The 14532-nt window shown below is 39.3% G+C and overlaps 1 protein-coding gene and 1 non-coding gene across 2 annotated transcripts in view; one reads left to right on the top strand and one right to left on the bottom strand.

Moving 5' to 3' along the window:
* Positions 1-14532, top strand: part of Armh4 (armadillo like helical domain containing 4) — a 103749-nt gene that overhangs the window by 48459 nt on the left and 40758 nt on the right.
* Positions 12191-12296, bottom strand: LOC150054483 (U6 spliceosomal RNA). Its single transcript, XR_016537746.1, has one exon. It is a non-coding gene; the product is annotated as a U6 spliceosomal RNA (small nuclear RNA).

Below are 14532 nucleotides of genomic sequence, written 5' to 3'. Positions count from 1 at the left end.
TCTTTCTTTCTTTCGCTTGAACACAGGGCCTGGGCACTGTCCTTGGACACTTTTTGTTCAAGGCTAGCACTCTACCACTCCAGCCACAGCTCCACTTCTGGCTTTTTCTGAGTATGTGGTACCGAGGAATTGAACCCAGGGCTTCATGCATGCTAGGCAAGCACTCTACCACTAGGCTAAGCTCCTGGCCCTCTCACGGACTTTTCTGCCTGTGCTGGCTTTGAACTGCAGTCCTTATATCTAAGCCTCCTGAGTAGCTAGGATTATAGGTGTGAGAAAAAATATGTTTTTGGCTTAAAATTATTATTAGAATATTATTATTATTATTATTAAGGTGATATACAGATGAGTTACTACTTAATAAGTCAGGTAAGATTACATTGCTTTTTGGACAATGTTATCCCTTGCTTTGCCCTCTCTCAGTTTCTCTCTCCCATCCTTACCCACAAGTTGCCTAGCTGATTTTCAACTTAGTGTCTAGTGAGTATCCCTGCTGCATTAGTTCACTCTTTGTCTCTCCATTTCTGTGTCCCAATTATCTCCCAAAGGGGGATAAATCAACAAACCAGACAAAAAAAGCAAGAAACCACTACCACCACCACCAACAAAAAACCAGACCAAAGCAAAAACAGAAAATGTCATCTCTACCAACAACAACAGAAAAAACAACCTTTGTTTCCTGGAATTCATTTAGATAATGTTATTTTAAATGTTCAGGGGCACAGAGGCATTGCATCTTTGTGTTTCGCCCTTAAATGTCCTCCTTTGGTCTCGCTGTGTGTGAATGTCTAGAGTCCTGTATAATTTATCATGTCCCATTGGATTTTAGATCATACTTCCACAGATGAGAGAATACATGTGCTATTTGTCTCCCTGAGCTTGGCTTACCTCACTTAACTTGATTTGTTCTTGGTCCATCCGTTTCCCTGTGAATGATATAATAGTATTGTTTTTATACCATAGTGTATATGGGGTCTGTGTATCTATTGTAGGGGATCAGTGCTGTTTCACAACTTGGCTATTGTGCATAGTGCGGCATTGAACGTGGGTGTGCAAGTATCTCTACAGTCTCCTTGCTGGTGATGTTCTGGGTAGATGCCTGGGAGTATGGCTGAGTAGATCTATGTTTAGTTTTTGAAGAACCTGCAGACTGCTTTCCAGAATGGTTGTATTAGTTTACATTCCCATCAACAAGACAATAGGGTTCCTTTCCCCCTTATCCCACCCAACATTTATTGTTGGAACTCACAATATTGGCCAATCTACCTGGGGTGAGATGGAATCTCAGAGTTGGTTTGATTTTACCTTTTCTTTATGCCAAGGGCTGCTGAAAATGTCAGAATTTACAAGCCAGATGGAAACATTCCACCTCTGATTTTATCAGGAAGGCCATCATCACGTTATAGACCCTTCAGTGTAGTTTTAACCCAGACACCTGTACTTGGGTTGGGGAGCAGTAATCAGCTAGATGCCTGCGAGTCCTTTTGTCCTGAAATGGTGCCCTTGTAAATATGGGAAATACAAGTGTAACACCATTCATTTCTTTCTCTGGAAAAAATGAGCATATTTTTTTTTCTAGACTGGGGATATAGGAGACTTGGTCACAGACCTCTTATTTTTCATGTAAGGCAAGATACCCTGGTGTCATAATCTGAAGCAGAGCTAATGGCTGCTGCCTCTTTTCTCTTCTCTTCTTTTCTTTTCTTTTCTTTTCTTTTCTTTTCTTTTCTTTTCTTTTCTTCTCTCTCTCTCTCTCTCTCTCTCTCTCTCTCTCTCTCTCTCTCTCTCTCTCTTTCTTTCTTTCTTTCTTTTTTTCTTGTGGGTCATGGGGCTTGAACTCAGCCTGGACATTGTCCCTGAGCTCTTCAGCTCAAGGCTACCACCCTACCCTTGAGCCAAGCCCCATTTCCCATTTTCTAGAGGTTAATTGAAGATAAGAGTCTCAGGTCCTTTAGTCCTTGGGCTGGCTTTGAACCTTGATCATCAGCTCTCAGCCTCCTGAGTAGCCAGGATTACAGGTGTGAGCCACCACACCCAGCTGACTGCTGCCTCTTTCTACCTCAAGATGGACACAAGGAAAACTGGGTCTTTAGAGGAATACACCATCTAAGACTAAAATATTATTTCTTTCTAGATCTTTCAATTTGAGCTGTGGGTCACTTGTGGATAGGTAGTAGCGGTGAATTTCTAGGGGAGAAAAAAAAATCTATACTCTTGTGGCCAAAGATTCAACAAATTCAGTTTTCATTGATTTTAAATGCATTTATTTGGTGAGTTTTCCATTTGTTTGTTTTTCTCCTGTTGCGTGAGTAGCTATTTTTGTTAGAAGCTCCAAGCCTTCTCTTTAGCATGGGGCAGGCTATAAATAGAGAAATATACAAAAATAAATAGACTTTCTTCCTGCTGTCCATTCCCACTGTGCATGCAGATGGGTACTGAGGTCTGCAAACACAGATTTAAGAGAAACAGAACTCAGAGAATTGACCATGCTTGAAAGAAATCAGGTACTAGCCTAAACAGAATTGAATATACTTTGGATTTTTTTCCTTTCACTTTTTTCTTCTTGAGACATCTGATGATCAGTTCTGGGTATTAATTTGATTGGCTTTTTGTTTTTCTTAAACATAGGACATTAAAGTATTTGGACAGATGAATGAATTGATGGCATGCATAATTTTGTTGTTGTACTAAACATGTGTTTTTTTTTTGAAACTAACATGTAATGATTTTTGACAACTATTTTTAGGACATCTCACCAAGAATTTCAGGCACACAGAGCTGAGTTTTCTTGGAATCCACTCATTCCAAGGGTTGATCATAGGCAGAATTCAGATTATTAACACAGACCATTCACTTCGCTCATGTTTGCTGTGAAATACTATAAATTTCTTCTTCTGCCTTGGGATCATTGCTTCTTTCCCAAGCCAGAGAATGAAATTGTCTTTTTGTATCTTACTTAACAGCAAAACGCAAATGATATGGTCCTTTCTTACTAGTATTTTTCCTGGTAGTAGTAGTGGTGTTTGCACTCAGGGTGTTGTACTTGCCTAGGCAGGCACTTTTACCACTTGAGACAAGCCTCCAGCCCGTTTGCTTTTAGCTATTATTAGAAAAACATGTTGACCTGCTGGGGCAGGTCTGAACTGTGATCCTCCTATTTATGCTTCCTATATAGCTGATAACAGACCCATGCCACCACACCAAGCTTTTTAATTGGTTGGGATGGGGTCTTTCTGATCCTTAACTAGCCTGGATTATAGGAGTAAGCCACTACATTTGACTATCATATAATGTTTAACCTGTTGTGACAAAATTTCCCATTGTGTCTTTGATGTCCTGTAGGTTATTCTAGATTTTGCTTCTCTCATCAGAGTCCCTACAAATAAATTTGGACTCATTGATTAGAAACATCTTTCTGGAAACTTAAACTCAATTATCTCAGCTCCAAAATGTTTATCTTGATTTTATGTCCTTTAACAATCTGTATATATAATATATATATTATTAAATTATACTGAATTAGAGAATTAGGAAAAATAGCCCCTCATTTCTTTCACTAGGAATGACTTTCTTCTATGGGAATTCAGTCATCTCATTTCCTTTGGAGAGCTCCAAAAGGAGTCTTGGAATTAAGCCAGAAAATAATCTGTTCATCAGCTACAGTTAATAAAAACATTAACATGTCATATTGCATCGAAGCAGAATACTGTGAGCTAATTTATTTGTAATCAGAATGCACTTGTAGTATCATTTGGGGAATTATTAAAATGCGAAAACATCAAGCAGGCTCTTCTGGCAATTAAACAAGAAGAACTATTAGGAGAACCAGGAACATTTCAGTAAGGAAGAGGCTAAGTGTAAAATGGTTCTATTTGAAAGAAGTGCTGAGGAAAGCAAACAAAGATGATGTTAAAAAGACTCTAGTTGTTGTTTAAACAAAATGGAGAAAGTAAGTGCAAGTGTCCTTATCTCTTGATTTGAGATTCATGGTGAAAATGTTCTAATGAATTGCTGCATGTTCACTGTCTCAAGAGCCTGGAATATTGAAGTATTCCATGTTTACTTAATCTGGATCAGAGAAGGCATACACTTCACACTGGGAACTCAGAACACAGAGCACTTAAGGAATTGTCCCTTATCTCCACTTTAATGGCCATAAAAAGGAATGCTAATGCTTTAAAGCTAAACTCAGTGTTCCAGCAAGGTTAAACATGTTTATTTCATTTCAGCATTTGAAAATGAGTAACCACAGGGTTCAGCTTTTCCAGCCTTTTCAGACTCTTTCTGCTTTTCTGTTGCACAGAAAGATCCTTTCACAGAACCTGGCATAAATATATACCTGTGTTTAACCCAATGCCCTAGTTCAGTTCACTGTTGAGTTTCTTTAAAGTAATTGACAAACATACAGATTGTCAAGACCCAGGGAAGAAACTTAAAATGAAGTTGTGCTCACAACTAAGGACATTTTGATTTATACCTTCCATCTTCAGATTTTCCTGTGGGGTTGAAATCTATTTTTTTTCTTTTGAAATAATTGGATTTGAATTTCAAGCTGCTCCTCTTCAAAGAGTAGCAACTGTTAGAAGAGGATGGATTTGAGAAGACCTTAAAGGACAGTGCTCAGAGTAGTTTCAGCCACCTCCAGCTGCAGAAGCAGTGATGTGGTATCAGCTCTAAGCATTGAGTAAACTTCCAGCCCCCTGGGCTCATTTACCGCTGCCTCATAAAGAATGGTACATCTCACAGGACCAGGGTCTTGGGATTCGGAGTCCTGCCTGTGGGAAGCAGATGGGTGGTGGGGCTCTTGCATACCAGCTGCTCAGGGCTGCTCAGTGTGGACACAGCACAGTCCATTTATGAAAGGAAGAAGTGAAAACTGTGAGAAGAATTCTGACTCATGAAGTTGTTTTAGTGGAATCTTGCAGCCTCTTCTTTGATTTCTTCCTCTTCTTGGTCATCATTTTGCACTTTGTATTCTTCATTTGAGCCCAGGACTGCCCTGGGGCAGTCACTCGTCATTCCTCTCTCACTGTGGTAAAATAATCTTTCTTCTTAATTTTGGGGTTGAATTCAGAGTCCTGTTAAATTAGTGCTTTGCCACTTAAATCGTACCCCTACTTTAAAATGCTCTTTTTTTTTTACAACTTTGATTTTATGATTTTTTAAGAGACCATCAGTAGTTCATGTGTGTTAAAAGATAATGTAACCATGACTGTCATACAGATATAAAATGAATACTTGTCAGATTTTTATCTAAGTCATCAATTACTGAAAGAACTAGGGACAACAACTAGTTCAAAGGGCACATCAAAGAACCATGAATTTAGATGAAGTCAAGAACTGTAAGAACGAATTTATAGATGGATACAAAGTGTGTTCAAACACTAGGCTTTTCTTTTTTGGAGGGGCGGTGCAGATCCTGAGGCTTGGACTCAGGGCCTAGCCTTGAACTTCTTTTGCTCAAGACGAGCCCTCTACTACTTGAGCCACAGCGCTACTTCTGGCTTTTTTGGTAGTTTTTGGTGATGAGATTCTCAAGGACTTTTCTGCCCAGGCTGCTTCAAAGCTGTCCTCAAATCTCAGCTTCCTGGGGAGATGGAATGCCACCATACTAGCTTGTGATTTGTGAGATGGGGTCTTGGTAACTCTTTTGTGGCTGCTTCTTGGAATTAAGCCTTGTAAATGGAATGCTGTTTTGGTTTATCAAATGCAACTATGATAAACTTTCTCAGTGATGTAACTTGGAGATTTGAGATATTTCCTTCAGTTCATGTGGTGCACTTGCAACTTACTAAATTTTTTAAATTGGATGTCTGGTTTTTACTTTTACTTTTTGATAGTATATATTAGTTATTCACAGTGGACTTCATTATGGTATTTTCATACATATGTATAAGGTACGGTGGTCTTATGACCGTCCAATTACTGATACTCCCCTTCCCATCTTATTCCTATTTCCTAATATTTTCTCTACTTTGTCTCCTCATCCTCTGCTAGTTTTCCTTAATGATGATCTCCGGTTCTGTTTGTTTTCCTGTGAACGACATGAATACATGAATGATACTTCATTGTATATACACTTGTATGCGTTGTGTATACTATTCCATGGCTTGGTTATTGTGAATAGTACCGCATACATGTCTGAACACACATTCATTTCTTTGTCTCTCTAATAATTCTGGCACCAAGAGACACAGAGAGTAGTAGTGTTCTCATGTCCCTGCTGAGGCATGTGAGGTTCAGGGTTGTTTATAGCATGCCTCAGTGTGGTTAGCAGATGGAGACACGAGTTCTAGGGCTTTCACATTGTTTTCTGCATTTTTTGGCCAGGTCTGAGCCCTGTTCTTGGGCTTTCTCAAGGCCAGAGCTCTACCACTTGAGCCTCAGCACCATTTCCAGCTTTTTTTCTATGTATGTGGTACCGAAGAATTGAACCCCAGTCTTCATGTATGCTAGGCAAGCACTCTTCCACTAGGTCAAACTCCCAGCCCTGTTTTCTGCATTTCTAATGCCCTTTCTTTGCTGTCAACTGAAACAGACATTTCCACTGAACTGGCAATAGTCACATCCTTTTCTGTCTTCTGTTAAAATTTTCTTTTGTTTTTTGTGCTACTAAGGATTGAATGCAGGGCCTAAGCAAGCATTCTACCACTTCAGTTACAACTTCAGCCCTATAACTAAGTCTTATAAATGTAAGTTGAACAAAAAGTTTGAAGGTAGCGTGTAGCTTTAGAGAGAATTCTTTTTTTCCTAGTGAAGCAAATACAACAATTTTCTTGATCAAACAAATTGCTCATAGGAAGTAACTGTGTATTAGTTACTAGGGTACTTTAGAATTCAAGGTTTGAATGTATACACACCAGAGTGAGTACCTATGACACAAAAAGGAAAACAGGTTGAGATATGTCTGCTATAATTACTGTCAGTGCTGTCTCCATTATATACTGTGTGTGTGTGTGTGTGTGTGTGTGTGTGTGTGTGTGTGTATGTGTGTGTGTGTATGTGTGTATACATGCATGCACACGTGCCTGTCTATGTGTGGTATTAGAAATTAAATCCAGGGCTTTGAACATTCTAGGTAAGTACTATACTACTAAGCTATACATCAGCTGTTTTATATTTTTTTTTGTATATGACCAGCAGATTTGCTTCCTTCCTTCCTTCCTTCCTTCCTTCCTTCCTTCCTTCCTTCCTTCCTTCCTCCTCTCGTTCTTTCTTCTTCTTTCTCAGTGCTGGGGACAGAGCAGAACAGAGCCTCACACATGCTAGGCAGGCACTCTACCATTAAACTAAGTCATTCTTCCTCTCCCTAACCCCAGAATGACTTCTTTAGTGAACAAGGGTACTAAAAACTAACAATGTGGTATTATATTTTGCATCATTATGGCATAAAGATGGTTTCCTTATACTATTCTAGGTTTCTTTTTCTATAAATTTATTTTTGTCTCACTGTTAGTTTAGAGTTGCCACATTTTTATGGGGCAGATTCCCAAGGAGGTGGTAATTTCACAAAGCTTAATATAGACACGAAGGTGGCATTCAGGTACGGAGGGGCTGCCTTAGTAATGCCCTTCCTCTGATCAGGCCAGTTTAGCTACTTATCATTCACCATTTTCTTACAGTTAGGCTCCAAGGAGGGCACTGTAGCTGGAGGATTGCTATGAAGATTCTGTCTCTGATTTCTATGGGACGTGTTAATGGAATGAACACTGAGGTTTTTCTCTTTATAAAGTGGATGTAATTGTAAAAAGTCATCATGTGTACTGACAGAGTGACACCTAAAGGCTCTAGGTTCTCTCAGGTACCATCTGCAACCCACAAGCAAAAAAAAAAAAAAAAAAAAAATGGGACATCCACAAACTGAGCAGTAGGTGTCGCTGTTGTCAATTAAAACACCAGTTTAGTTGACTGGTTAAGAATTCACAGGAAAGGAACATTATAAAATTCTTTGGCTTTGGCTGGATGCTGACGGCGACACCTATAATCCTAGCTACTCCGGATGTCAAGATGTAAGGATGGTGTTTCAAAGCCAGCCAGGGCAGAAAAGTCTCTGTGAGACTCTTACCTCCAGTGTTGGGGACTGACTGTGGGGTCAGTGACCGTGACTGTGGGGTCAGTGACCTTGGACCCGCACAATTGAGTACACAAGGAAGTAAGCTCTTATCATGATTTTGGGCTGTGTCAATAGCTTCTCATTTAACCTGTTTGGGACTTGATAGCTTCTCATTCAACCTATTTCAGACTTGATACTGTTTGTACGAATGTAGCCCCTGGCAGTTCCCTAGTTTAAAGATGTCACTTAGACTCTCTTGGGCTGCGGCATATGGCTCAGCCTCAGGTTCTTCAGAAGGGTCCTTTAACTCATAAAGTTCCCTTAATTCAAGATTAAGTTCAGCATTTTCATGTAGAGGATCTATGTATTCACTTACTAAATTCCATACAGTAGCAGCCTCTATTGGGGTCTTTTCGGGGCCATATACATCATAATAATCTTGAATTCTTTTTCCTATCCGCTGCCAGGCTTTTTGGAATTCCTCCTCTATAGACCTCGGGCATGCCTCCTCGACAAACTGTAGGAAGCTCTGAAGCACCCCTTTTTCCACCCACGTTCCGTGGGCTTCAAATAGGCCTGTTAAGATCGGTAGAAATAACCCATGGCTATTAGCTTGACTCATAATTTTTACTCCTGACTATACTCTCTTAATAGTCCTACGATGTGTTACTCACCACAGGGAGGGGTCCTTCACCTTCGTCCCAGATTTTCAGGGTCCCTGTTCGGGCGCCAGATGCTGGGGCCAACCGGCAGCAAACCAGGGTTCGCAGATTGGGATTCCTGAAATAGGGGGCAAGGACTAGGAAAAAATAGAAGAGAGACAAACAGATGGGGTTCAGGAGGGCTACAGCCCAAATCAGGAGCCACAGCTTAAGAAGCCTGTAGCCCAAGACCGTAGCCCCGTTTATTTCCAGTTCTCAATCTTAAATACACATCTTTAAACTAGGGAACTGCCAGGGGCTACATTCGTACAAACAGTATCAAGTCTGAAATAGGTTGAATGAGAAGCTATCAAGTCCCAAACAGGTTAAATGAGAAGCTATTGACACAGCCCAAAATCATGATAAGAGCTTACTTCCTTGTGTACTCAATTGTGCGGGTCCAAGGTCACTGACCCCACAGTCACGGTCACTGACCCCACAGTCAGTCCCCAACATCTCCAACACTCCAGAAAACTGGAAGTGGAGCTGTGGCTCAAAGTGGTCAAGTTCTAGTCTTTAGCAAAATAGCTCAGGGACAGCGCCCACAACTGTGAATTCGAGCCCCACAACTGGCTAAAAATATTACTTGGCTTTAACCTAGTTTTTCTAAAAGGTTATACTATTTGAGATGTCCATATAGTCTATTATACTTCAGCTAATTCACTTGTAATCACTTTCATACTGCTCAATGTGTTTACTTATGAATTTTTTTATTTTTAATTTTATTTTCAGGGTGATGGATAGAGGGGTTACAGTTACACTTGTAAGATAGTGAATACATTACTTCTTGAACATTGTTACCACTTTCCATGTTTTTCTTCCATTTTTTCCTCACCCCCACCCTACTTATGGATTTTTAAGGTCTGACTTACTTCACTGGGTATACAAGAGAAGGTAGGAGCCAAAGGGAGAAAGATAGACAGATGAAGAGGGAAAAAGGGGGAGAATGCATCAAGAATTCATTGTATATACCACAAATTAAGAAAAGTAAAGGACAGGGATGGGTCAAAAGGGGGTGAGAATGTTGAGCATGCATTGTATTCATAAACTACTTTGTTACATGACACCTCCTTTGAACAGCAACTTAAAGATAATTTAAAAAATAAGGAAAAGAATAATACCATTGTCATTACACAAAAAATTACATGGAAATCCTAGATTTCTTCCTCACTCCAGACACAAATCATCTGTTCATACTATTTAGTTTTAAAAGTATCATGTCTAACGATGGCCAGATCTCTTTTGATTCTGCAAACGGTTCCATTCCAAAATCCATTCATTTCATCCATTCAGCAAGTACTTAATAGATATTTAATGTGTGAGATGGCTGGCTAAGCTTTGGGCTTACAATGAGATGGTAGAGAAAATATGGTTTGTGGCAGGAAGAGAGGTAATTTCAAAGGAAATATATTGTACATCAATGATTCCAGTACAGAGAGATTGGTACAAAGGAAGTAGAAGAGAAGAAGAGGACCTGAATAAACTGAGTGGTCAAAGATGATCAGTCAAATAAGATTGTGTTTGAGAAGGTTCTAGGTCCTGAGTCAAGGCAAATAGGAAAGCTGGTGTCAGAATTCCTTCACTCTACTGAAGATCCCTACAGGTTCTTATTGTGGTAGAATCAATCTCTATTATCATTGTTTGAGTTATATAAAGAGTGATTACATCATTATTTGAATTACATAAAGAGTGCTCCGCTCCTAATTTATGGATGTTAAACTATGACTAAAAAAATTACTCATGAACTCTCTCACTGTCTTTTGTATGTGAGATACCTTGACAAGTACTCTTGGTTATTTTAAGCATGTGACATAAAAAAAAAAAGATCAAATTGAGTGCAAAGGCACTCTATTTTCCACTTGCTTTTATATTCATTGCCTTCTGGGCTGCTTAGATCAAGAAAGACTTCAGACCCATCAGGAAGAGGAAGTCAGCCTAAAACACAACTGGAAACCAATTTAGTAAGAGTCAGGTTACCTGACTGGCAGAAGGGACTGGCCACTGCATTAGATCTTGAACATTTCAAGCAGATAATAAGGAGATAAATGTCGATTAAGAAACATGAAGTTATTCTGTTCAGTATTTTCTGTGTCTCCTGTGATCCATTCATTACATTTTGAAATCCTAAATTGAATTTATGAGAGTCCCAAGTATTGATTTTTGGATGAGTAAAACCAAGTTAGTAAGTCTGAGTGTCTCCTTTTAAGAACATTAAAAGTTTTATACTGCAAAGGCAGCAGAAGCGTGTTCTGATGAATCAGTAACAACAGTTTTTGGTCTCTTTTAAAATTAAGACATTGCAAAAGTAATTTGTTTATGCTACCTACCAGTGGCCCAAGCCTACCTATATCTTGCTATTCAGGAGGCTGAGAAGTGGAGGATCATAGTTTGAAGCCAATCTGGGCAAGAAAGGGCTTAGAGACGTCATTTCCAAAATAGCAAGCAAAAATGCTAGAGTGGAGCTGTGACTCAGTTTGTAAAGTACCAGTCATGGGCAAAAAGACAAGAAAGAATAGATGCTTAGCTGGGTGCCAGTGGCTCATGCCTATAATCCTAGCTACTCAGGAGGCTAAGATCTGAGGGTTGCAGTTCAAAGCTAGTCTGGGCAAGAAAATTCTGTGAGATGTTTATCTCCACTTACCTACCAAAAAGCCATAAGTGGAGTTGTGACTCAAGTGGTAGAGTGCTAGCCTCAAGCAAAAAAGCTTAGGTATAATGCTCAGGCCCTGAATTCAAGCCCCTGGACCAGCACACAGACCAAAAAAACAAGTAGGAGGTTCTGAGTTCAGGCCCTGATAAGGGCACATGCAGACTTATTATTGTTATTGCTATTATTATTATTTACTTAATTCTGGCATCTGTACACATCTTTAATTCTTTTTTTAAATTGTATTTTATGTTGAGATAATGTATAGAGGAGTTGCAGTTACATTCATTAGGCAGTGGGTATATTACTTCTCAAACCTTGATACCCCTTCTCAAGTTTTTCTCCCTGTTTCCCTTCCCCCACCCCCTCCCAATCATCTTGTTTTCTCCCTTTCCTTCTCTATTTCAAATAAATAAATAAATAAATAAATAAATAAATAAATGTAAATACAATATACCAGGTAACAAAGTCAGATACAGTAACCACATGAGATTAATTATAAGAAGAAAAAAGAGAAAAGATATCACATAGTATGGTAAGAACAGCAATCACAAAGATGAACCTCTTGTTTCCATATCCTAGAGTTCATTTCATTTAGTCTCATCATATATGACCTTGTGCAAATAGCTTTTGAGCTATTGTAATCTGCTGCTAGGAGAATCCTAGATGTATACTAATTATTTATAAATGAGGGAAAGCATTGAGCCTATGTTCCTTTGTGTCTGGCTTACTTCACTTAATATGATTTTTTTCCATTTCCTTATGAATGGGATGGTGTCATTCTTTTTTTTAAATATGGAATACTTCATGATTTGCATGTCATCCTTGAGAAGGGGCTATGCTAATCTTCTCTGTATTGTTCCAATTTTAGCATGTGTGCTGATGAAACAAGCACTGTCATGCTTTCTGATGGCAGCATAGAATTCCATTGTGTATAAATACCACATCTTGTTGATCTACTCATCAGTTGAGGGGCATCTGGGTTGATTCCATATCTTAGCTATGGTAAATAATGCTTCAATGAACATCGTTGTGCTAGTGGATTTAGTATGTCCTTGTTTCTGGACAATTGGGTAAATGCCAAGTAGTGGAATTGCTGGGTCATAAGGGAACTTTATGTTTAGTCTTTTGAGGAACCACCATATTACTTTCCATAGTGGTTGAACGAGTTTACACTCCCTCCTGGCAACATATCCACCAGCATCTGATGTTATTAGATTTCTTAATAATGGCCACACATCTTTAATTCTTAAAAACAATTCTTTTTATTACACTAAAACTCATGGCTTCAAGTTTACACCATATTTCCAATGAATTTTCTTGGATTACTGAAAATAAAAAGTTTATATCTATCAGGTTACAAAGTAAATTGGTGAGAGCTAGATATTTAAAATAATGAAACTTAACTATACACTTTCTCTTAATGTATGCAACTGTCTACTCTTCCATTTCTTTTTGTTTGTTTTTGTGACAGATTTTTCACTGTGTAGCCCAGCCTGACCTTGAACTTGAAATCGTCCCATCTTCCCCATCTCAAGGGCTAGGTCTATAACTGTTGGTCATCATGCCTGGCTTCCTTTTCCTTTTCTATATGAAGAACAGTGGGCCTGCTCCCTGGTGGTGTTCTAACCTGGAAAAAGCACTGTTATCTAGTGTGTGTGTGTGTGTCTGTGTGTGTGTGTGTGTGTGTGTGTGTGTGTAAAAGGGCCTGGTGGAGGCTTCTTACTGTGCTGGCTTTGCTGTTACCTGTGGTATGGTTCCTGAGTAACTTTCTTAATGGCTTGGAGCCATGAGTGTTTTGCATTATATAAAGGGGTCCTGGACTGGTTTTTCTCTGTGTTCACTTGCAGTATGTAGTTACTTACCTTCTTCCCCCACCCCAAAGAATTCTTAAATTCTTTATTACATTTTTGTTACCTTTAAGTACCTTTACAAAGTAGTTGTCATTCAGCAAATGAGTTTATGAATACAATGCATCTTGATCAGGGTCACCTCTTTCATCATTCTCCAACTTTATCCTAGCCCAGTCCCTCCCTTCTGTTTTCTTTAATTAATAGGATATGCATGAAATATTATGACTGCATTCTTCATGTCGTTCATTTGTCTACCCTTTTTTCCTTGACAACCCCCAGTTTCCTGGTATTCATTTTGTTGGACTTCAAGTTAGTTTTTATTTTTTTATTTTTGCCAGTCTTGGGGCTTGAAGTCAGTCCTTGGGCTTTTTTTCTTAAGGCTACTGGTCTGCCACTTGAGCCACAGCACCACTTCAGCTTTTCTCTGTGTATGTGGTACTAAGGAATCAACCCAGGTCTTGGTGCATGCTAGGCAAGCACTCTACTACAAGGCCAAACTCCCAGCCCTTAAGTTAGTTTTCTGAGGAATTATATCATTTGAATTCCCCCCAGCAAATACCATACATCTGTATATACTTGCATACATTCCTGTATATGTTTACTTATACATTTTTATGTTAGTTCTAGTTTCCACATACATATGAGAGAAAAACATGTACCCTTTGTGACTCTGGGCCTGACTTACTTCACTTAACATGATTTCTCTCCCCAGTCTTTCTATTTTCTAATGGTTCAATACTCATGTTCTTGATTGTTCATTGAAGGGCAGTCTGGACTGTCAGACCTTAGCGATGGTAAATAGTGCAAGAATGATCTACTTTCCTTTTTGATTCATAGGCCAAAGTGACCAATAGCCTGTCCTGGCCCTACCTTCCACCTATGATCTAGATCCTATCAACTTCTGCTTTTTTTTTTTTTTTGCCAGTCCCGGGGCTTGAACTCAGTGGGGCTTTTGTCCTCAAGGCTAGCACTTTGCCACTTGAGCCACAGCACCATTTCTGGCTTGTCTATGTATGTGGTACCAAGAACTTGAACCTGGGTCTTCATGCATGCTAGGCAAGTACTCTACCACTAGGCCAAACTCCTGGCCCCATCAACTTCTGCTTTGAGATGACACGATTACTTAGGCATTTGGGGACATTCATTGTCTAGGAAATCTGGGTATCATGTTGAGTTCTAATCAGTTTTGCCCAGTTTCCATGCACTCAGGAGAAAAGTCTCAATCTTGTATCTTCCAAGACTGTTGAATTTCCCCTTCCTTGCTTTCTTTCTGCCCAT

Source organism: Megascapheus bottae, chromosome 14 (genome assembly GCF_031878675.1).
Source record: "Megascapheus bottae isolate mThoBot1 chromosome 14, mThoBot2.hap1, whole genome shotgun sequence".
Lineage (NCBI taxonomy): Eukaryota > Metazoa > Chordata > Mammalia > Rodentia > Geomyidae > Megascapheus > Megascapheus bottae.
This window is presented reverse-complemented; position numbering and strand designations above follow the sequence as displayed.